The sequence below is a fragment of the Pelophylax lessonae genome, assembly GCF_965119305.1.
Source record: "Pelophylax lessonae genome assembly, chromosome: 2".
NCBI classification, from domain to species: Eukaryota; Metazoa; Chordata; class Amphibia; order Anura; family Ranidae; genus Pelophylax; species Pelophylax lessonae.
Genome location: NC_138769.1, coordinates 372,289,419 through 372,312,099, shown reverse-complemented (window position 1 = coordinate 372,312,099; position 22,681 = coordinate 372,289,419). Strand labels below are relative to the sequence as shown.

At 43.4% G+C, this 22,681-nt stretch overlaps 1 protein-coding gene across 5 annotated transcripts in view; it reads right to left on the bottom strand.

The window, feature by feature from the left end:
- The window catches only part of MACF1 (microtubule actin crosslinking factor 1), a 483,848-nt gene that overhangs the window by 340,221 nt on the left and 120,946 nt on the right, over positions 1–22,681 (bottom strand). The window lies entirely within an intron of this gene.

Sequence of the window (22,681 nt, the reverse complement as noted above, 5' to 3'; positions counted from 1 at the left end):
AGGGTTCATGTGTCTAAAAGACACATGCTCCCTTCCAGCCCAGCCCTCCTAATTACAAGGAAAAAACATGGGTTCATGGTAATAAGGTTTACCCATAATCCCATGTTGATCTCACACAGTTAAGAGGGAGAATCTGCTGCTGCTGAAAAGGTACTTTTTTAATATATTATTATGCTATATGTTAGAACATAATCATTTATTATTTATCTTTTTACTGTGAAATTCAGTAATTTGTCGTTAAGCCACCTGCTTGAGTACAGTTTTTTTTTTAAAACCTAGTAAATTACCTTAAAAACAATATATAATAATTGTTTTTATATTACTTACTTATGGTAAATAACCACTTGCCACCCAGATCAATTCTGACACTTCTCTCCCACATGTAAAAATAATCATTTTTTGCAAGAAAATTACTCCGAACCTCCAAATATTATATATATATTTTTAGCAGACACCTTAGATAATAAAATGGTGGTCATTGCAACGTTTTATGTCACACAGTATTTGCGCAGCAATTTTTCAAACTCATTTAAAAAAAAAAAAAAAAAAGGGCTAGTCCGATTTTTTTGTATAAATGTGAAAGATGATGTTACGCTGAGTAAATAGATACCTAACATGTCCCGTTTTAAAATTGTGCACACTTGTGGAATGGCACCAAACTTCAGTACCTAAAAATCTCTGTAGGCGACGTTTAAAATTTTTAACAGGTTACACATTTAGGCCCCTTTCACACTATCCGTCCCGTCGGATTCCATTTTTCTCAGCGGGGGATCGAGCCGCCGATCCCCCGCTGAGCAGCAGGAGGACAGCTGTCAGGTCCCCATGCATCTCTATGGGGGAAATCGGATGGGAACGGACCGATCCCATCCGATCAGCTGGACGGATGGAAAATAGGGTTTCCTTCCGTCCAGATTTGACGGATCGGATCCGATGCCCCATAGGAATGCATGGGGGGACCGTTCAGATCCGCCAAAAAAACGAACAGGCGGATCTGAACGGTCCGCCTGTGTGAAAGGGGCCTTAGAGTTACAGAGGAGGTCTAGTGCTAGAATTATTGCTCTCGCTATAACGATCACAGCGATACCGCACATGTGTGGTTTGAATGCCATTTACATATGCTAAAACAGGTCCTTATGCTGGTTAAATTAGTAAACTATGAGAACTAATGAAGGTTCTATATATATATATATATATATATATATATATATATATATATATATAAATTTAGAGAATGGTTCAGGTTCTATTCTTTTGTTATATATGGCACTTTTTCATTAGTTCTCACAGTTTACTAATTTAACCAGCATAAGGACTTGTTTTAATAAAATCAGGACTGTTCGTTGCTATACAGAGCAATTACTAATTTTTATTTTTTATTTCTGCATTCTGTAACAGCACTGTACTTGACCAGTGAAATCTCAGCATTTACAGGGCTGTTGCAGAATGCAGAAATAAAAAAATCTGCTGTCCAAAAGATTCCTTTCCCCAGACGCTTATTTGTCTGGGGGAATCTGATTGACTGCCTGCGTCCTGACACACTGGTTTTTCAAGTGTAAGCCAATTGGCTGAAGATGAAACTTTTTCATCTCACAGCACTTGGCTACACTGTGGGGGTTTATTCACTAAATAATGTGTGGGTTGTATCTGGCTCTGATACAAGCCAGTGCCTCACCAGCCACTCACATCAACGCACGTCTTTGGTGTGTTCCTCAATGGATATGCCTCCCCAGACCATCACTGACCCACCACCAAACCGGTCATGCCGAATAAGGTCAAAGGCAGCATAACGTTCTCCACAGCTTCCCCAGGCCCTTTCACTTCTGTTGTGTGCTCAGGGTGATCCTGCTCCCATCTGTGAAAAGCACAGGGTGACAGTGGCGGACCTGACAATTCTGGGAGTACAATAGCAAATTTCAAAATCTAGCTCCACGGTGCCAATCAGCGAGCACAGGGCCCACTAGAGGACATCAGGCCCACAGGCCACCCTCATGAAGTCTATTTCTGATTGTTTAGTCAGAGACATTCACACCAGTGGCCTGCTGGAGGTTAGTTTGTAGGGCTCTAGCAGGGCTCATCCTGTTCCTCCTTGCACAAAGCAGCAGATACCGGTCCTGCTGATGGGTTAAGGACCTTCTACGGCCCCATACAACCTCTATAGGGTCCAGGTATCGCCTCATGCTACCAGTAGGGACAGTGCCATCTTAAGTGCCTTATAGGCCCCTGGGCAACGCAGTGCACTGGGGCCCCCTGCCTACACAATCACGCACGAGAATAAAAATGTAAGAGAGTACAACTACCTGGAGTATATACCTTACTATATACAGTACATATTACAGGGAACACTATATACTACAAGAGTCTCTTGTAGTATATAGGATTCCCTGTAATATGTATATAGTAAGGTATATACTCCAGGTAGTTGTCTCTTGTAGTATATATTGGTCCCTGTAATATGTATATAGTAGGGTATATACTCCAGGTAGTAGTTGTACTCTCTTGTAGTATATATCGGTCCCTGTAATATGTATATAGACTATTTACACATTACAGGGAACACTATATACTACAAGAGAGTACAACTCTCTTGTAGTATATAGGATTCCCTGTAATATGTATATAGTAAGGTATATACTCCAGGTAGTTGTCTCTTGTCTTGTAGTATATATTGGTCCCTGTAATATGTATATAGTAAGGTATATACTCCAGGTAGTTGTACTCTCTTGTAGTATATAGTGTTCCCTGTAATATGTATATTATATACATATTACAGGGAACACTATATACTACAAGAGAGTACAACTACCTGGAGTATATACCTTACTATATACATATTACAGGGACCAATATATACTACAAGAGTCTCTCGTAGTATATAGTGTTCCATGTAATATGTATATAGTTAGTAAGGTATATACTCCAGGTAGTTGTCTCTGGTCTTGTAGTATATATTGGTCCCTGTAATATGTATATAGTAAGGTATATATCCTCTCCAGGTAGTAGTTGTACTCTCTTGTAATATAGTGTTCCCTGTAATATGTATATAGACTATATACACATTACAGGGAACACTATATTACAAGAGAGTACAACTACTACCTGGAGAGGATATATACCTTACTATATACATATAGGCCAGCCAGGGACCAATATATAGTAGGTAGTATATCCTCCAGGCTCCAGCCAGGACAGGTAGTAGTTGTCTGACTCTGTCACTGTCACATCAATTAGATCCCATCATACTTACATTGCCATCATCATCACATCATGCCATGAGAATGAATATGAATATGAATATAATTTAATCAGCCTGGCAGGCTGTGGCAGCCTTACCTTACACGGCTGCACATGGGAGGAGGTGGGTGGAGGCAGAGGCGGAGCCAGTCTTCTTCTAGGGTCGACGGAGGAGAGCCCGACGAGGAGGAGGATCCTCCTCCGAGTCCTCCGCTGCGGCGGCGGCGCTGTGCATCCTGGGTCTGCTCTGCTGCTCACGTCACTGGTTGCTAGATGCCAATCGGGCTGGCCTTAGCAACCAGTGTGTGCAGTGCAGACTCGAGCCACCCACGGCCGCCGCCGGACTCCGAAGCGGAGGAGAAGAAGCAATAAGGGGGGGGGCCCGGGCGGGCCGGCGGACAACGGAATGGGGGGGCCCTAGACCACCAGGGAGTGGGAGGACATGCCACCAATCCATCGATCCATATGGGGCCCCTGGGCAAGTGGGGCCCCCGGGCAACCGCCGGGTATGCCCAGTGGAAAATACGGCCCTGAGTAGGGACACTGACCCTAGCCAAATGCAAAACTAGTGAAAAAAAAACAGAAAAAACGAGTAGGGAGAAAAAAAAAAAAAAAAGTCAGTGGCCTCCACCCGTAAAGCCGTTCCCGTTTTGAAGGTTGTCTTGTTGTTGCCCATCTAGTGCACCTGTTACTTTCATTACTACCAAAGCAGCTGAAACTGATCAACAACCCCCTCTGCTACTAACTGACCAGATCAATATCTCAGTAGTTTAATTAATTTGATGCTATACTCTGATTAAAAAGTGTTCCTTTCATTTTTTTGAGCAGTGTATATATGTTGCGGTTTGCAAGTGGTTTACCAAGGATATGGCTGAAGCTGTCAGCCATAACTTTGGTATTTTTTTGGCTCTCTCATGAAAGCAGTCCGAGCAACTAATTCGCCACAGGATCACTTTCCGAAGAAATGGGAGGGTGGTCCCCTCCCGCTGGTGTTTCTCGAGTGTACAGTTTTTATTGTCGCGCCCAAGCAACGAACTGACGGGTCGCACGGCTGGCCATAGAGGTTCACGTCTCGGATCATCTCTATGGTCTTGCAGGACTAGAGGGACATCATGACGTCACTTTCAGTTTTTGACAAAGTAAACTTTTTTTTCTTTTTTTAAAGCGAAAGATCAATTTGTTTTTTTTTTATCTTTTGTTTTAAAAGATAAAAGAGATATGAAGCTTTTTGACCCCAGATCTCTCCATAAAGAGGACCGGTCATCCCTTATTTCTATTACAAGGGATGTTTACATTCCTTGTAATAGCAAAAAAATTGATTAAAAAAAAAATGCAGAAGAGAAAGCATACGTAAGTTGCGCACGCATATGTAAATGGTGTTTGCAGCACACATGTGAGCTACCACTGCAAACGTTAGAGCAAGAGATATCATTATAGCATTAGACCTCCTCTGTAACTGTAAACAGGTAACCTGTAAAAGGCTCCTTTCACACGGAGCGGACCGTATTGTGATCCGCTCCGGCACTTTTTTTTTTTTTTTTCACGGACACGGATGACATTTGTGTCATCCGGTCCGTTTGTCCGCATATCATCCTATCCGTTTGCAGATGATATACGGACATAATGCATGTCAATGCGATTGCGGATGTTAGCGGATGACACCGCTGACATCCATTTTGCGTCCTTTCCGTTTTTTAAACGGAAGAAAAAATAGGGTTCTGCTCCATTCCAAAAAACGGAACAGAACTGAAAGGACGCAAATCTGATGTCAGCGGGTGGTATTCCGCTGACATCCGCAATCCCATTGACATGCATTATGTCCGTATATCACCCACAAGAGGATGGGGTGATATACGGACGTACGGAACGCCCATGTGAAAGGGGCCAAAATGTTAAAAGCATCACCTATGCAGGTTTGTAAATATTGAAGTTTGTCACCATTTCACTGGTGTGCGCAATTTTTGAAGTGGGATATGTTTGGTATCTATTTACTCGGCTTAACATCTTTTATATTTTGCAAAAAAAGTGGGTTATGTATTGTGTTTTATTGCATTAAAATTAAAAAGTGTATTTTTTCCCAAAAAAAAAAAAAAATCATTTGAAAAACAGCTGTGCAAATACCATGCGACATAAAAAAATTGCAACAATTGCCATTTTATTCTCTGGGGTCTCTGCTAAAAAATATATATATATATATATATATATATATATATATATATGATTGGGGGTTCCAAGTAATTTTCTAGCAAAAAAAAATACTGATTTAAATTTGAAAATAAAAAAAATGCCAGAAAAGGTTTGGCCAAGCAAGTGGATAGGGTTATCAGCGTTTTGCAGATAGAAAAAAAGGTGCCAGTAATGGGTGAAAATAAATTCATATTTATTTAAATATTTATTAAAAAGTCGGACTACAATTATATATAAAATATATATATTTTTAAAAAAACTGTCCCATTTTGGTTTTGGTTTTCAGCCAAGTGCATCCTGAATTTTCAGTTTCAGTACCAGGATTTTCATTTTGGTGCACCACTAATAGATATAGGGTGCTCTCACACCTATGTATCTGAGATAAAGCTGCGTTTGCTTGCAGTTTTCAGAGCACGTTAATGTGCTATATCATCCCTCAGGCAATCTACTTCAACCTCTCTCCTTTTTTACCCAAGAGAAACCCCTGAAAAAATTTCAGGTGTTGGAGAACCATTAAAAACAATTCATTGGAAGGTCAGTTGAAAAAATACCCCTTACATTGGTGGTCAGTGGGAAGACAGTGGTGATTGGAATTCTGCCCCTATAGACAGCTTAACAGTCTTTGGTATCATGCAGCCGGCATTGTCATTGTCAAATAGTACTGGCCATCTAACTATGCAGGAACCATTAAATATGGATGGTCAGTCAGCCACAGCTCATGGAAACCCTAGGATAAAAAAGGCTGATCTACGTATGACAGCATCAGGGCCATAGAGGAAGCACATTCAATCAGTTTCCAGTCAGGCTTTGCAAACAGAGGACATAAATAGTGAGAGGGGGCTGAGCAATGCCAGAAGTAGCATGGTGCGATTGCTGGACTACCGGAGCGTGGGCTATTTATTGATCCTTGAGTAATTCTAGGGTGAACTCCTACTTTAAACACAGTTGACTAATCAAAGTGGATAAAGTCACTAATAAGAAAACCAAATCAAAACTGCTAGGAGTGGTTAGGTTTTAAGTGAAACAGTGAGTTACACATTAACTGACCTCATTGCTTAGTTAGAAACCGGGACACTTGCAGGTAAAGGCTTTGATAGAAAGTACTGCCTTGGGTAGAAATGCATTGTATGGCTTACCCCCTCAATCCCCGTCCCAACAAAAGCAGCAACCATATTTAGGGGCCGGTAAGCTGTAATATACTTCATTTTTTTGCAAACTACCTGGTTGTCATGCAAACACTGAGTCAATGACACAAAACAAGTAGGCAGATTTTTTTTTCTGGATGTGCATGCTTGTTCTAGGGTTTTCCTTAAAGTGGTTGTAAAGGCTCAAGGTAACAAAAAAAAAAATACCTATGTGCAGAATTTTACTCCCCCCCTCTCTAATACTTACCTGAGCCACAACCCATCTCGATCCAGCGATGTGAAGGAAAGCAGCAACTCTTACAGTAGTGGGAGCCATTGGCCCCTTCTGCTGTCAATCAAAGTCAGTGAGCAAATGAGGAGAGAGCCGGAGGATGGGGCTGAGCAATTTTCCATGTGTACATGGACACACAGAGCAGCAGCTGGAGAGTGAGCCTTCTTGGGTGCCCCCATAGCAAGCTGCTTGTTGTGGGGGCATTTGGTAGGAGGGCTGGCGGGGGACCTAAGAGGAGATTAAAGCAGCAACTCTCCCGGGTGTCTCTCTCCTCACTGCCTCACACAGTATCGGGAGCCATGGGCCCCTGCTGCTGTCAATCAAAGCCAGTGAGCCAATGAGGAGAGAGTGGGGGAAATGGCCGAGCCATTTTCTGTGTGTACATGGACATAGAGCAGCAGCTCGAGTGTAAGCCTGCTCGGGTGCCCCAATAGCAAGCTGATTGTTATGAGGGCATTTGGCAGGAGGAATGGAGGGACCCAAGAAGAGGAGGAAGGGGGCTTCTCTGTGCAAAACCACTGCACACAGCAGTTAAGTATAAAATATATATATATATATATATATTTGCCTTTAATATCACTATAAGACTAGTTTAATGTGTATCTAAACTCAAGAACAAAAATAAAATAAATTGAAACCTACTAGTTCTTAGATGTGGTGGCTGTGTTTGTAGTCATTATCATTTACGTCAGCTTTTTTTAAACCTGGTGATCCTGCCAGTAACATAGTGGGAGGGATTTACTAAAACTGTGCACACAAAATTTCGTGTGGCTGTGCATTGTAATCAATCAGCTTCTAACTTCAGCTTGTTCAATTAAGCTTTGACAATAAAACCTGGAAGCTGATTGATTACTACGCACAGCTATACTAGATTGTGTTCTCCAGTTCAAGTAAATATCCCCCACAGCATCCAAGGGTGATAATGCTCATGGGTGAAGTAAAGAAAATTGCTCCATCCCCCATCAACTCAGTCAGTGTTGATGGGGGAATCCCTCTGTGTTATGCCGGCATGGAGCGTAGGGGGTCATCCCTGCCAGCAGAGCTAAACGATCAGTGTTGCCAGCTTATACCCAGCAGCACTAAGTCCCTGTTCACATTAGGTCGCTCCGACTTAGGGGGCGACCTGTGAAGTCGCGTGCAGCGACTTGCACGGACTTCACATAATAGAAGTCTATGCAAGTCGCCTCCGGGTCGCCCCGAAGTAGTACAGGACCCTTTTTCTAAGTCGGAGCGACTTGTGTCGCTCCTATTAGAATGGCTCCTGTACTACACAGTGGGAGCGGGAGGACCGCGACTTGTCAGCCTGGCAAGTCGGATCAATGTGAATGGAGTCTAATCATTTGGGGGAAAACCGAACAGGCTGGTTGAACACAAATCGATCGACGGATCAGCTTGTGTACATCCAGGGTGCCCATACATGGAATGAAATTTGGCTGGTTACTACTGAACCAGCTAAATTTCAATCCAAGTATGGACAGCTTTACTTTGTGTGCATTTACACACAAATTGTGATCAGTGCACATTGAAGGCTGTGCATAACTTCTGTGCTGTCAGTGCACATGAACACATATTCGTTTTCCAAAGGAAACTCATGAAAAATGCATCCAGGATATAGAAAAATACTATTACGAGACATTTGATCAAGGCAATGATGATAAACTATATGCTGGGAACCAAACTGAGTTTCCTCATTTCAAATTCCTTTGACTAAACCACATAGGAAATGCCCCAAATACAGAGAACACGCACAAAAAACGAGCTAGATAAACATATTTGTTTGAGTGTTATAAACTAATGTGTATACTGTATAAACAAATGGATTTTGTAATCCTTGCTAAAAAAAAGTCCCAAAATTATTTTTTCTTTTCGTTTGGTTGCAAAATAAAAAAAAAAAAAACCCTGCTCATAAAAGATAATATCTAAATTCAAGACATGCTGTTCTCAGCACATCACATCATAGAACTCTGCAAACAGTAAACCTTTACATCTGCTTATCTAGGAACTCTCAATGAAGAACAGTCCAAAAAATGCTATTACACTTAAAAGAGGATTTTACTTTAAATAAAAAGTACATCAATCCACTTACTATTTAAATTAGCCAAGAAACACCTTCCCATCCAGCCTATTGTAAGATGACAGCCAGGTGGGAGCATGGTTTTTCTGGGAGGACCTCGTGTCCTCTGTCATCCTGGGACGTGTTGTGGCCCAGGATCGGGCCACAACAAGGCGGATGACCGATCACTGTACTGACCATGCTGGTACCAAGTGACCGATGTAACCAATCACAGTTGTACACAATAAAAGGCTTTGATCCATGCCTTTCATTGTGTACTATTGGGATGAGCTCTGTGATTGGTCACATTCATCACATGGTACTGACAGGGCCAATCACGGGCCATCTGTACCATGTGATTAACTGTGGTCAGTCACAGCTAATCACAATAGTAAACACTGAATACGTAGTTTTCATTCAGAAAAAATGGTTGCTTATAACTAAAATTCACAATTATAAGCAACTATAGTGTGTGACAAAAAAAAAAAAAAAAAATCCTGATCCCCCCCCCCTAGAGTAGCATAGTGTTACTAGTGTTAAAACAAAAAAAAAAAAAAAAAAATTCAAAAATGAAGAAAAAAATTTATATACTGTCACCAGTCATTGTCCCTGATCACCTCAACACCAGTTATAGGATGACGCTATACTGCACTGGTGACAATATGTAAAAATAATTTTAACAAATCACTTTTCTTTTTAAATTTCTTCATTTTCCCAAAAAAACGGTGACAAAAAATTACAACTTCAAAAAAAAAAAAAAAAAAAAAAAAATCGCCATGCCCTAAATGCCTTGACTGTCAACTTTCTAAAAAAAGGGGTAATTTGGGAGTTATTTGTACTGTCTGGGCATTTTCACGCTTTAAGAAATGAAATAGACAGTCAGTACATCAGGATTATTTTCATATATAAACAAGTTTCATTTTTTGAAAACTTTCGGTTATTTTTTTTTTTTTCCTCGTTTTTTTTTTTTTAGCAAAACAAACAGCTGTGATAAAATACCACCGAAAGACAGCTCTATTTGTTTGAAAAAAATTATAAAAATGTCATATAGGTACAGTATTGCATCTGGCTGTCATTCACAATGTGACAGCGCTGAAAGCTTAAAATTGGCCTGGGCAGGAAGGGGGTAAAAGTGCCCGGTATTGAAGTGGTTAATTCAGCATGGCAGCCCTCTCACCGTTTCCCCTCCTCTCGGCGGGAATCTTGTCTAGCCTTGGCCATGCCTGTGCAGTGAGCCCTCATAGCCCAGTATAGGGCTGCACTCCAAGACCTGAGACACTCAAAGTACAGCCCTGATTCATTTCTTATGGGGGCATGACCAGTGCCAATGATTTCCACCCAGAGAAAGTAAACAGCAGAAGAGGTCATGGCTGTCATGCTGCAATAAGTAAACAGCTGGGAGTTAGTTTAGATAAGGGGTCTACTGTTTACTACAAGTACACTTGTCCTTTTGACAAATGTTCTCTTAAAACCACCATTTATTACCTCTCTCAGAGACCACAGTACTCTTCCTGACATTGCCTTCATCTGCTTTTCTCTCCAGAAGGACATGACCATGCTTGTTCAAGGATCATTTAGGATCAACATCTAACTCCTGGACTGAGATGCTGGCTCAGAGATGACACAGTCATGTAAATCCTGGTTTATGTGCAGTTAGTAGCTGTCTTCACAAATATCTGAGATCAGCCCCTACAGCAGCCTCTCAGCTTGTGACTTGCTACAAATGTACCATGAACAGTCTGAGTGATCACTGGGGATATAAAGAGACTGCTTCCTCTTGTCTGCAACAGGCTGATTCTTGTTGATAAAATGTGTCACTTTCCTGAACGGTTTGCATTTTTATTTTAGGAAATGCCAGGAATGTATTAAAGCGGTTGTAAACCCCAAAATAAAAAAAATAAAAAAAACCTGCAAGACAAGACAAAGGCATAATGAGCTAGTATGCATCGCATACTAGCCCATTATGTGTAACTTACCTTAGAACGAAGCCCCGACACGGACCCCCGGACATCGCTGTGGGCGCTGCCATGATCCCTCGCTGTCTCTTCCGGGTTCGGCGGCTCCGGCGCGATGATTGGCCGGAAGAGACGGCTCCGGCGTGATGATTGGCCGGAGCCGCAATGACGTCACTCCCGCGCGCATGCTCCCGGCAAATAAATTGAAGGTCTCCCCGGACCTTCAGAGCGCGAGCGGCTGCATGCACTGTAAATATCTCCTAAACCATGCCGGTTTAGGAGATATTAATTGTACCTACAGGTAAGCCTTATTATAGGCTTACCTGTAGGTAAAAGTGTCAAAAAGCGGGATACTACCGCTTTAATACAGATTAGTAAATTGGAGCATTCAATGCACATTTGTGGGTCTGGCAGAGGTGATTGGAATTCTACATATAAATTGATTGTTCGGCGGGTTTTTTTGCATGCTAGTCTTATAGTGAAAATTAAGTGGTTGCTAAAGTTACAAAAATTCTGGTACGACAGAATAAAAATTTGGGAAGTGATGTAATGCATTTGTATTCTATTTTTGGGCGAAAACTGTACTGATTAAATGAAAGTTGTACGATCTAGTATTGTACAAGAAAAATTTTCGTGCTTGTCCCATTGGATAATTTTGCTCTCAAAGGCTATGTACAAACGAAAAATCTGATTATTGTGCGATCACTGTAAAAGCAGTATTTTTAGTTCAATTTTCTGATCGTGTGTAGAACTATAGGCAAAACCTTTTTTTTTTCCATTTTGGATAGAGCAAGGGAGGGTTATCCCCTGCCAGATTGTTTTTTTTTTGGGGGGGTTTTTTCGCTGTGTCCCATTGCGGAGATTTCCCTTCACTTCCTGTCCCATAGCCAAAAAGGAAGGGAGAGGAAATCCCTACAAATTAAGGAAATTCTTTGCGGACCCCTATTGGAAGATTTCCATCTACTACTTTTCTGGGGAAAACCCAAAAATTAGGGATTTTCTCTTACTTTCACTTTTATAAAAAAAACAGAGAGACTGAGGCACACAGGCTTAGACAACAAAGAGGATTATAGAATACATTAACAGTTATTTCAGCAGCAGGGAGGAGGGGTGGGCTATGACACGGAGCAGACAGGCAGGGAGGGGAGGGGAGAGGGAAGAAGGAAGAGGGAAGAGAAGAGGGGAAGAGGGGAAGAGGGGAAGAGGGGAAGAGGGGAAGAGGGGAGGGAAGGGAAGAGGGAAGGGAAGAGGGAAGAGGGAAGGGGAGAGGGGAGAGGGAAGAGGGAAGGGAAGAGGGAAGGGAAGAGGGAAGAGGGGAGAGGGAAGAGGGAAGAGGGGAGGGGAGAGGGAAGAGGGAAGAGGGGAGGGGAGAGGGAAGAGGGGAGGGGAGAGGGAAGAGGGGAGGGGAGAGGGAAGAGGGGAGGGAAGAGGGGAGAGGAGGGAAGAGGGGAGAGGAGGTGAGAGGGGAGGGGAGGTGAGAGGGGAGGGGAGGTGAGAGGGGAGGGGAGGTGAGAGGGGAGGTGAGAGGGGAGGGGAGGGGAGGTGAGAGGGGAGGTGAGAGGGGAGGTGAGAGGGGAGGTGAGAGGGGAGGTGAGAGGGGAGGTGAGAGGGGAGGTGAGAGGGGAGGTGAGAGGGGAGGTGAGAGGGGAGGTGAGAGGGGAGGTGAGAGGGGAGGTGAGGTGAAGTGAGGTGAGAGGGGAGATGAGGTGAAGTGAGGTGAGAGGGGAGATGAGGTGAGGTGAGAGGGGAGATGAGGTGAGAGGGGAGATGAGGTGAGAGGGGAGATGAGGTGAGAGGGGAGATGAGGTGAGAGGGGAGATGAGGTGAGAGGGGAGATGAGGTGAGAGGGGAGATGAGGTGAGAGGGGAGATGAGGTGAGGTGAGAGGGGAGATGAGGTGAGAGGGGAGATGAGGTGAGGTGAGAGGGGAGATGAGGTGAGAGGGGAGATGAAGTGAGGTGAGAGGGGAGATGAGGTGAGGTGAGATGAGGTGAGGTGAGATGAGGTGAGATGAGGTGAGGTGAGAGGGGAGATGAGGTGAGGTGAGAGGGGAGGTGAGAGGGGAGGTGAGAGGGGAGGTGAGAGGGGAGGTGAGAGGGGAGGTGAGGTGAGAGGGGAGGTGAGGTGAGGTGAGAGGGGAGGTGAGGTGAGGTGAGGTGAGAGGGGAGATGAGGTGAGGTGAGAGGGGAGATGAGGTGAGGTGAGAGGGGAGATGAGGTGAGGTGAGAGGGGAGATGAGGTGAGAGGGGGGGAGGGTGAGGTGAGTGGGGGGGAAGGGGAGGTGAGGTGAGTGGGGGGGGATGCAAGGGAGGGGGGGGGGGGAGTAGAGCGAAGGGGGGAGGGAGGAGAGCGAAGGGGGGAGGGGAGAGGGAGGGGAGGTGAGGTAAGGGGAGGAGAGTGATGGGGGAGGGAAGGGGAGGGCTGGGGGGAGGGGAGGTTAGGGAAGGGGAGGTTAGGGTAGGGGAGGTTAGGGTAGGGGAGGTTAGGGTAGGGGAGGGGAGGTGAGGGGGACAGAGAGCAGGGCTGCAGATGCCGGAGGCACGTACACTGACCACAATGTCAGGGCTCAGCAGCCATGACACACCATGGTCAGTGTACAGAGGGGAGGGTAGAAACAGGCAGGATCAGCCAGGTTTTTTTAGGTGATACAGGGGGTCAAATTACACAGCACAAGCACTGTGCTATATAACATGCTTTAACCACTTGCCGACCCCCCCACGCAGATGTACTGCATCTGGGCGGCTCGGCTGCGCATAATCACATAGATCTACGTGGCTATGTGCACACGGTCTCGGCAGCGCGTACGCCACCGAAGCCGCGCTCCCTCTGTGATTAGACACAGCAGGTGCCAGACTGCGGGAGAAGCGGGCACGATCACCACGGGCCTTCCACAATCTTAACAGAAACTGACATTTAAACAAAGCAGGTGGGTCTTCTGTCACACAGGCAGAGAGAGATTCTTCAGCTGAAACACCAATCTCTCTTTGCCTGTCAAAGAGCCCACCCCCCCCCCCCCCCAGTCAGTAAGCACAAATAGGCTTTTAACCCTTTGATCACGCCCAGTATTAACCCCTTCCCTGCCAGTGTCATTTATACAGTAACTGTGCATATTATTTAGCACTGATTATTGTATTAATGTCACTGGTCCCCACAAAGTGTAATATATGTCAGTTAGGGGTCCAATTTGTTCGCCGCAATGTCGCAGTCCCGCTAAAAATCCCTGATCGCCACCATTACTAATAAAAACAAAAAAATAAATAAAAAAAGTCAAAAAATCTATTTCGTAGTTTGTAAACACTATAACCTTTGCCCAAACCGATTAATATACACTTTTTGGGATTTTTTTTTTTTTTACCAAAAATATGTGGCAGAATACAAATTGGCCTAAACTGATAAAAAAATTAGATTTTTTTAAATTTTTTTGGGAATGTTTTATAGCAGAAAGTAAAAAATAGTGTTTTTTTTTTCAAAATGGTCGCTCTTTTTTTGTTTATAGTGCAAAATCTAAAAATCGCAGAGGTCATCAAATACCACCTAAAGAAAGCTCTATTTATGGGGGAAAAAGGACATCAATTTTATTTGGGTTCAGTGTCTCACAACCGCACAATTGTTAAAGTAACGCAGTGCAGAATCGCAAAAAAAGGCCTGTTCATTAAGGGGGTAAAACCTTCCGGGGCTGAAGTGTTTAACCACTTGCCGACCGCCGCACGACTATCTACGTCGGCGGTCAGCCCCTCACAGGCAAACTAACGTAGGGCTACGTTGCTTGCTTGTGAGGGTCTAGGGAGCGAGCGCGCGCCCCCGGAGGCGCGCTCCCGCTCCCGCGTGGTCACGGACCCCCCCGCGCGTGTGACCAGCGGACCCGATGTCCGCCGGTCACTCGGCGATCGGCGGGGGAGAGGGAGAATGTCAGGCAGCTTGTGTAAACAAACTGCCTGTCATTCTCCTCGCTGCAAAGACACTGATAAAACGGATCTGGTATGTAGATCCGTTGATCAGTGTCCTTACAGCTAGAGCCACAGCCAATCACAGTAGAAACCACGCCCCTAGGGACACACACAGCCCCTCCCTTCCAAATAAAGTTAACCCCTTCACTACCAGTGTGTTTTTACAGTAACAGTGCATATATATAGCACTGATTACTGTAGAAATGTCACTGGTAACCCCAAAAGTGTCAAAAATGTCAGTCAAGGGTCCGATCTGTCCGCCGCAATGTCGCAGTACCGCAAAAAAAAAAAATCGCAGATCGCCGCCATTACGCGTTAAAAAAAAAACAACAAAAATGACAAAAATCTTTCCCTTTGTTAGTAAACGCGATAACTTTTGCGCAAACCAATCAAAATACGCTTTTTGCGATTTTTTTTACCAAACATAGGTAGCATAAAACAAATTGGCCGAAAATTTTTAAAAATTTTGATTTTTACATTTTTTTTTGGGGGAATTTCATATAAAAAAATGTGAAAAATATTGCTATTTTTGCAAAATTGACGCTCTTTTTTTGTTTATAGCGCGTGATCAAAAAATCGCACAGGTGATCAAATACCACCAAAAGAAAGCTCTGTTTGTGGGAAAAAAAGGACGTCAAATTCGTTTAGGTACAGCGTCGCACGGCCGCGCAATTGTGCGTTAAATTCACGCAGTGCCGAATCGCAAAATACCCCCTGGTCGGAATGAGGGTAAAATCTTCCGGGGCTTAAGTGGTTAAGGGAACAGGATCTCTTTTCTTTTTAGGGTAATAAATGCTTTAACCTCATCCTTCAGCCAACATAAACAGCCCAATGTAAACTGTATCAGGGACTGAAGCTTCCAACATACACGTTCTTTAGGATAAACACAGCAGCATATGATCCAATTCATCTTTCATAAAGTCCTAGTTATACATCATCAAACGACAGCTGAATTCAGTTAAATATTTAACACACACTCATTTAATATGCATTTCTGATCAAAGCTCAGGATGGTTCAATGGAAAGGATATATGCTCATCCATTTTCACAGCAAGATTAACATCATTGTTCAGTTATGGAAAATGAAATGGTCAGACACTCTTTTAACCCTGCAGGTTTCCACTTCATTTTGATACTTGTTTTTCTAGGCCAAAAAGAACATTTGGCTACACTGAAGGTAACCTTATATTTGGTTACAGTGTTTCCTGCTATAAACTTATCTTCTACAGTATAAAGCCAAAATACAGTTTGTACAGAAACAGTACAAACTTATTCCCCAAGTCATTTTTGCTCAATTCCAGTTGCAAAGTTGCTGGTTTTCATCATGCTAGGCAGTGATCAGAAAACATTCTCAGAGAATTAACTGCTGGGTTTGGCGAGACAAAGCAAATGAGTCACAGCAAAACAGACCCAAACCAATGCATGTCTCCTGCACCATGTCATTAAATAACCCCAAGTAAAGGCATTCATTTACAGATTAAATAGAAGAATTGCTAATATGTCTTCAAATTCTTCTGCTAATGTTTAACCAATAGCTACATATATTTGTAAACAAAGAAAACACTTGTTATTTTTTATTGTAATCAGTTTAATTTACATGAAAACAAAGCTCCCTTAGCATGAAGACACTTACAGTACATCAATGGAATTAGTGGGATCTGAAATGCAGTGTAGTGAAGATTACCTGTATGCAGGCTGTATTCCTTTTCTCTGAAACATTACATCTGGTGATCCTACCACTAAGAAACTTGGCAATGAATTCTTCAACACCTTCTGGTCAAGTGCTTACCAGGCCCTCCAGCTCCTGCCTTATCCACCACTCTGTAAGGTTAGGAAGGAGGCACGCCACCCTACACATCAAGTGTTAAACCCTCTACACACAGGCGGAATGTCGGGAGAGATTGACCGGTTAAAAACAAAATTAAAAAAAAAAATCGGCCAACATTTAGCCTGTGTGTATGCCATCCTGTGCAACAGAAGCCGGCCAGCATTCTGTCAGACAAACATGCTGGAAAACCAGCAGCTGACCAACACCCAATCAACGCTCTCAACCAATGGCAGAGTACTGATCAGAGTGTTTTGGCGAAGGGGCGGGGCGTTCCCCCCCGTGTACCAGGCAGCGTTTGTTACCCCAAAATGTCATATTCCTGATATGTGCCTGCTGTACAATGTACTTGTATGAGAAAGTATTCTGTCCTCTTTGTTCTGCTTCCTTTGTGTGCAATCCCTGGTCTTCCTGCCAGTCCCTCTACTTTCCTATTAAAAACTGACCACACTAAGCAAGGGAGCTCAGTGTGGTCAATACTCTAGCTGTGCTGGGAATTCAGCCTGTCTTCCTCCAATGATCATACTTGTCCTGATACGCCCCCCACTACACAGCCATTCACTGGGAAGCTTGTGTGCTTCTGCTTCCCCACCCAGCTTTTATGCAGCTGAGAACAGAGGGAATGTAAACACCTATAAAACAGGGAAAAAGATATTGATAATGATTTTTTTTATATCTATACAAAAATGTTTTGCCTTATATTTCTATTTTAAACTGAATGGGTTGTTTTACAAGGTGATTGTTTACAATCATTTTAACGAATGGCAGAGTGTGTATTTGGGGCTCCAAGGGCACTACTGAAGGTATTGGATGAGAAATACAAATGTCTTAAAAGAGAAATATGGGGATTCAGTGATTCACGAATTATACTTACCTAGGTGGATGCTGCATCTGTCCCCTGTCAGCTCTAACACTGAGAACCGAGCGATCAAACACTGCCGATAGCTCAGTTCTTACAGCTCCCTGAGCAGAGAGCTCTCTGCTCCATCCCTCTCGTGCATGATCACTGGAGCGCTGGGCTATGGAGGTTAAGTGTAGTCCTAGGGAGTGCTTTCTAACTGTGGGGGGAATGGACTGACTGCAGGAAGAGAGAGATCCGTGTTCCTGATTAGTAGGAACACACAATCTCTCCCTTCCTGTTTGACAGAGCAGCCATCTGCCTTGTGTACATAGGCAGACCGCATTTCTGTCATTCTCCTTAACGATGGCAGGCAGCTGCCAGACCCACTGATTGGCTCCCGCTGTGTCCAATCCCAGCGCGGCTCACGTACAGGTACATGATTTTGCGCTTAAGGGCTGCTCTGCCGCAGTAAATGTACGTGGGGCTGCCCTTGTGGTTAAAATAAAAAAAATCAAAAAGTACCACGTAGGGTCAGTGGCACACCTGTCACAAGTCACTTTTTTCACCTGCATCTTTTATCTGCAGTTATATTTAAAATTTCACAACATGTTCAAATGGCATTATTATTTTTCTTTATTCCATTAGAATATTAGTATGGGAATACTCCTAGATCACCAAGGGGGTGTGGTGTATTTTACAATCCTCCATACTTGATACCAGTGTCAAGAAACATAATAATTGATTATTATTGTCTCAAAATAAAAAAAAAACGGAAGCACCAGAAAGGATAGGAACTAATCTGAACACTAATTAACAAGTATTCAGAAATCAATTATGCATACATTCGCAACCCCCAACAATGAATGGAATTAGAGAGGGTTTGATAAATAAGCAAATATAATAAATCCACGAATGAAAATCCTAAGTTAGTAAATTGTGAGCTGTCCAATTGTCAAAAGCAAGAAAATCCCAATCTGCAAAAGAGAGATGAGGTATTATTTGCTTATGAAAAAAATCTTTTTCATATGAATTCCTGGAATTCTGTTCAGCACAAAGGGAATTTCCATGACTTTAGACTATATAAGGACACAAAGAGCCCTAGAGTGAAAGTGAAACTACTCTCAAATCTACCAATTCATTTTTATCAAAAACCTATACTGGAAATGTTACATTAAAAGCAGCTATGCATAACGCATTGACTGATTCCTAAATTATGGAATGCAGTTATTTAAAGAATTGAAAAGAACCAAGGGTTAAAACAAATTGAGCAGACACCAGAAATTCCAGTAGAGGGAGAGACTGAACAGCTGGGAATCCAATAACCAGTTGCTGGGGGCCCCATAACCAGCTGTTCTACCAGTAAAACCAGTCACCCAACAGCTCATACCAACATGACCAGTCGTTCAGTGACACTTCAAAGTCCAGCCAAAGCCACTTGATTTTTATCAAAGTATAGAAATGCTCCACTCCCAGACATTATTGGAAGGTTCATTACACAAGTCCCTTTATACCTGTCCCTGGTGTGCATTTTACTATTTCATCCTATTTTAAAGGATTAGTGTTGCTTAGAAATGAAGCATACATTAAGTACTTTCATTTTTAATTCAAACCATTCAAGACTCAGCACTGAGTGGCAGGCTTGAACCTATATTTTTATACATAATGCAATGCTCACTTTAAAGAGGAAGTAAACCCTCCTCTTCAAGTTGTACCTATAGGTAAGCCTTATCATAGGCTTACCTATAGGTAACGTAAATATCTCCTAAACATGCACCGTTTAGGAGATATTTACCTTACATGCAGCCAGTGATGTCACTGGTGCATGCGCTCTGAAGGAACGGCCGCTGGTGCCATTCCTTCAGAGCCCCGTGCCGTGACCGTCAGCTCCCGCGCTCGGGAGTGACGTCACCGCGGGTCCGGCCAATCAGATGGCCGGATGCCGCGATCCCGGAAGACGGGCGACTGAACATGTCGCCCGTAATAGGAGGTAAGCGGGCGTCACGGCGGGGCTCGTTCTAAGGTTAGTATTTCATAATGAGCTAGTATGCGATGCATACTAGCTCATTATGTGTTTCTCTTTCAGGGTGAGAAAAATAAAAAACTGAGTTTACATCCTCTTTAAGTGCCGGTTCCCACTACCGCGGCACGACTTCGGGGGCGATCTGTGAAGTTGCGTGCACCGCGACTTCGGCGCGACTTGCACGGACTTCATATAATGAATGTCAATGCAAGTCGCTCCGACTATTTAAAAACAGTCCAATAAGGCCCTGTTCACACCTGAGTGTTTTTCAGCTCGTAAAACGCTCATCTCTAAAGTCTCAAAAACGCCCAACAAGCAAAATTCCATTCATTTCAATGGCCTGTGTTCATATCTGAGTGTTTTGTCGCCTTAAGCAAAACGCCTGAACCTCAAAAAAGTACATGAGCTCCTTTTTTTGGCAGATTACAGGCATTTTTGTTAGATGTCAATGCCTGCCTCCACACACCTGCAAAAAACGCCAGGAAAAAAGCCTGAAAACGATACAATCAGGTGTGAATGGAGCCTAAGAGGAAAACAAATATTGGCACTTTAATGAAGTACACAAGTATACAACATTCCTGGAAAAGGATTAACTGAGATTAAAAAAAGTGAGTATTTAGAATGCAAATGAAATTTAACACTTGAAAAGAATAGGTTAGCTGACAACCTAGAGATAACACGGTCAATACAGAATTGATGTGACAGTCTCTGCAGCTCTGAACAACTTTGAACTTGTACCATATGCATCTATTTTACAAGACAAATAGCATTTTGCAAAGTACAAAACACATTTTTAGATCAATGCACTAAAACAATTTTTAATTTGGACAATGTAGGAGTTACTAGGGGCCTCAACTGTGGTCCCGTGAGATCACCAAAGGACCGCCATAACGTTCAGTGTATATAGTACTAGAAAAGACTGTCAGAGAATGCAGACTTCCTAGAGGAGATGATGGTTAGAGACGGTAGACATGCTACGGGTTTGTTTGGAGACATGCTTCAGAAAACAGAGATATGGTGGGCATGTTACATAAGGCTGGGAGAGATCAATGCTACTAACCCTTTATGAATAAGTGCTCCTAATCTACAACAGACTACTGGGGTCCATAGGCCACACAGCAAGCATCAAAGGCTTGGGTACCAAGGGATTAAAAACTCTGTTGGATATTCACTGCTGTATGTGTCTACATTAGGGAGATGTAGCTCCACCATTTGTCCTGGGGACAGAATCAAGAATTTACTGGAAATACACAAATAGAATATCTTTTAATGGGGGGGGGGGGTCTGCTCTGGTGACATCAAAGGTGGGACTTCTCCCTCTCTTTGAGATATTTCCATTCACTTCCTGTTGTGTCTCTGGAACCTGAAGAGAGGGCAAATACAGCAATGGAATCTTGACAAAGACTGCCTCTACTGTTTACTGGAGTCCTACTTTAATTGGAAGTATGCCAAGAAGCCTGGAAGACCTGTGAAGCCTAGAAGACCTGTGAAGCCTGGAAGACCTGTGAAGCCTGGAAGACCTGTGAAGCCTGGAAGACCTGTGAAGCCTGGAAGACCTGTGAAGCCTGGAAGACCTGTGAAGCCTAGAAGACCTGTGAAGCCTAGAAGACCTGTGACGCCTGGAAGACCTGTGACGCCTAGAAGACCTGTGACGCCTAGAAGACCTGTGACGCCTAGAAGACCTGTGACGCCTAGAAGACCTGTGACGCCTAGAAGACCTGTGACGCCTAGAAGACCTGTGACGCCTAGAAGACCTGTGACGCCTAGAAGACCTGTGACGCCTAGAAGACCTGTGACGCCTAGAAGACCTGTGACGCCTAGAAGACCTGTGACGCCTAGAAGACCTGTGACGCCTAGAAGACCTGTGACGCCTAGAAGACCTGTGACGCCTAGAAGACCTGTGACGCCTAGAAGACCTGTGACGCCTAGAAGACCTGTGACGCCTAGAAGACCTGTGACGCCTAGAAGACCTGTGAAGCCTAGAAGACCTGTGAAGCCTAGAAGACCTGTGAAGCCTAGAAGACCTGTGAAGCCTAGAAGACCTGTAAAGCCTAGAAGACCTGTGAAGCCTAGAAGACCTGTGACGCCTAGAAGACCTGTGAAGCCTAGAAGACCTGTGAAGCCTAGAAGACCTATGAAGCCTAGAAGACCTATGAAGCCTAGAAGACCTGTGAAGCCTAGAAGACCTGTGAAGCCTAGAAGACCTGTGAAGGCATTCTTCAGAATTCCACAGAGAAGTATTACTTTCCTTTCTATTGTACCCGTTTTCTAGATTTCTCAAGGAAGACAACCAAATACTATGGTCAGACTATCTATCCTTTAATAAACAGTAAAAATTAGAACTCGAGAAGGACACAATCCTCACTGTCCGCTGCTAACTAAGAAAAAGAGCCTCAATATTTTAACGGAATTAATTAGCTTTAAGTGTTACCAGTACTTTAAAAGGTCCCCAAGCAGGTCACATATATTTGGATGGTTATCATGTACAGATGTGGGCAAACAATCTGGCCTCCAAAAAAAGATTCATTACCCTTAGGCCTTTTGCACACTGTGAATGCCTTTCTCCTGGCAGGAGAAAATCAGCGTTAAAGTGCCCAAACCACATGTTTCAAATGTGTTTAGATGTTTTCAGGCACGTCAAGTGTTTGGGCGGTTATTTATTTAATTTGTCAGATGATGAATTTATTCTGGCCACTGAAATGAATGAATGTTCAAGCGCCAAACGCTCCTGGCGTTGGGGCGTTGTTTCTACCCAAATGCTCCTCTCCTGAGCCCGATTTTGATGCATTCAGATTTCTTCCTCTAAATGTCTGCATGTGCGTGGACACGTAGGCTAACAGAGGGGAGTTTAAGGGCAGAAAAAAAAGTCAAATGACTGTAAATCAGGAGTTTGACAGCTGCAGTGTGTATGAGGCTACATGAACTCTACAATAATGAAAAGTAACATGTACTTTGACCACTGGAACAACTGATGTTTGCAACATAAATAAAGAACAAGAAGTAGAACATGTTAAGAGTATTGCAGTTACTGGATGACAGACATCTTTTACCCAGGGTAGCTTTGTTCTAACCTATACTAACACTGTTGCACAAAGGATACAGACCCTTTCAAGTATAATTTATTTGGCATTCGGCTTCCATTATACACCGTAAAACTACATGAAAAGAAATGCTTGTTTTCACCCAAACAGGATACAGAACTGATTT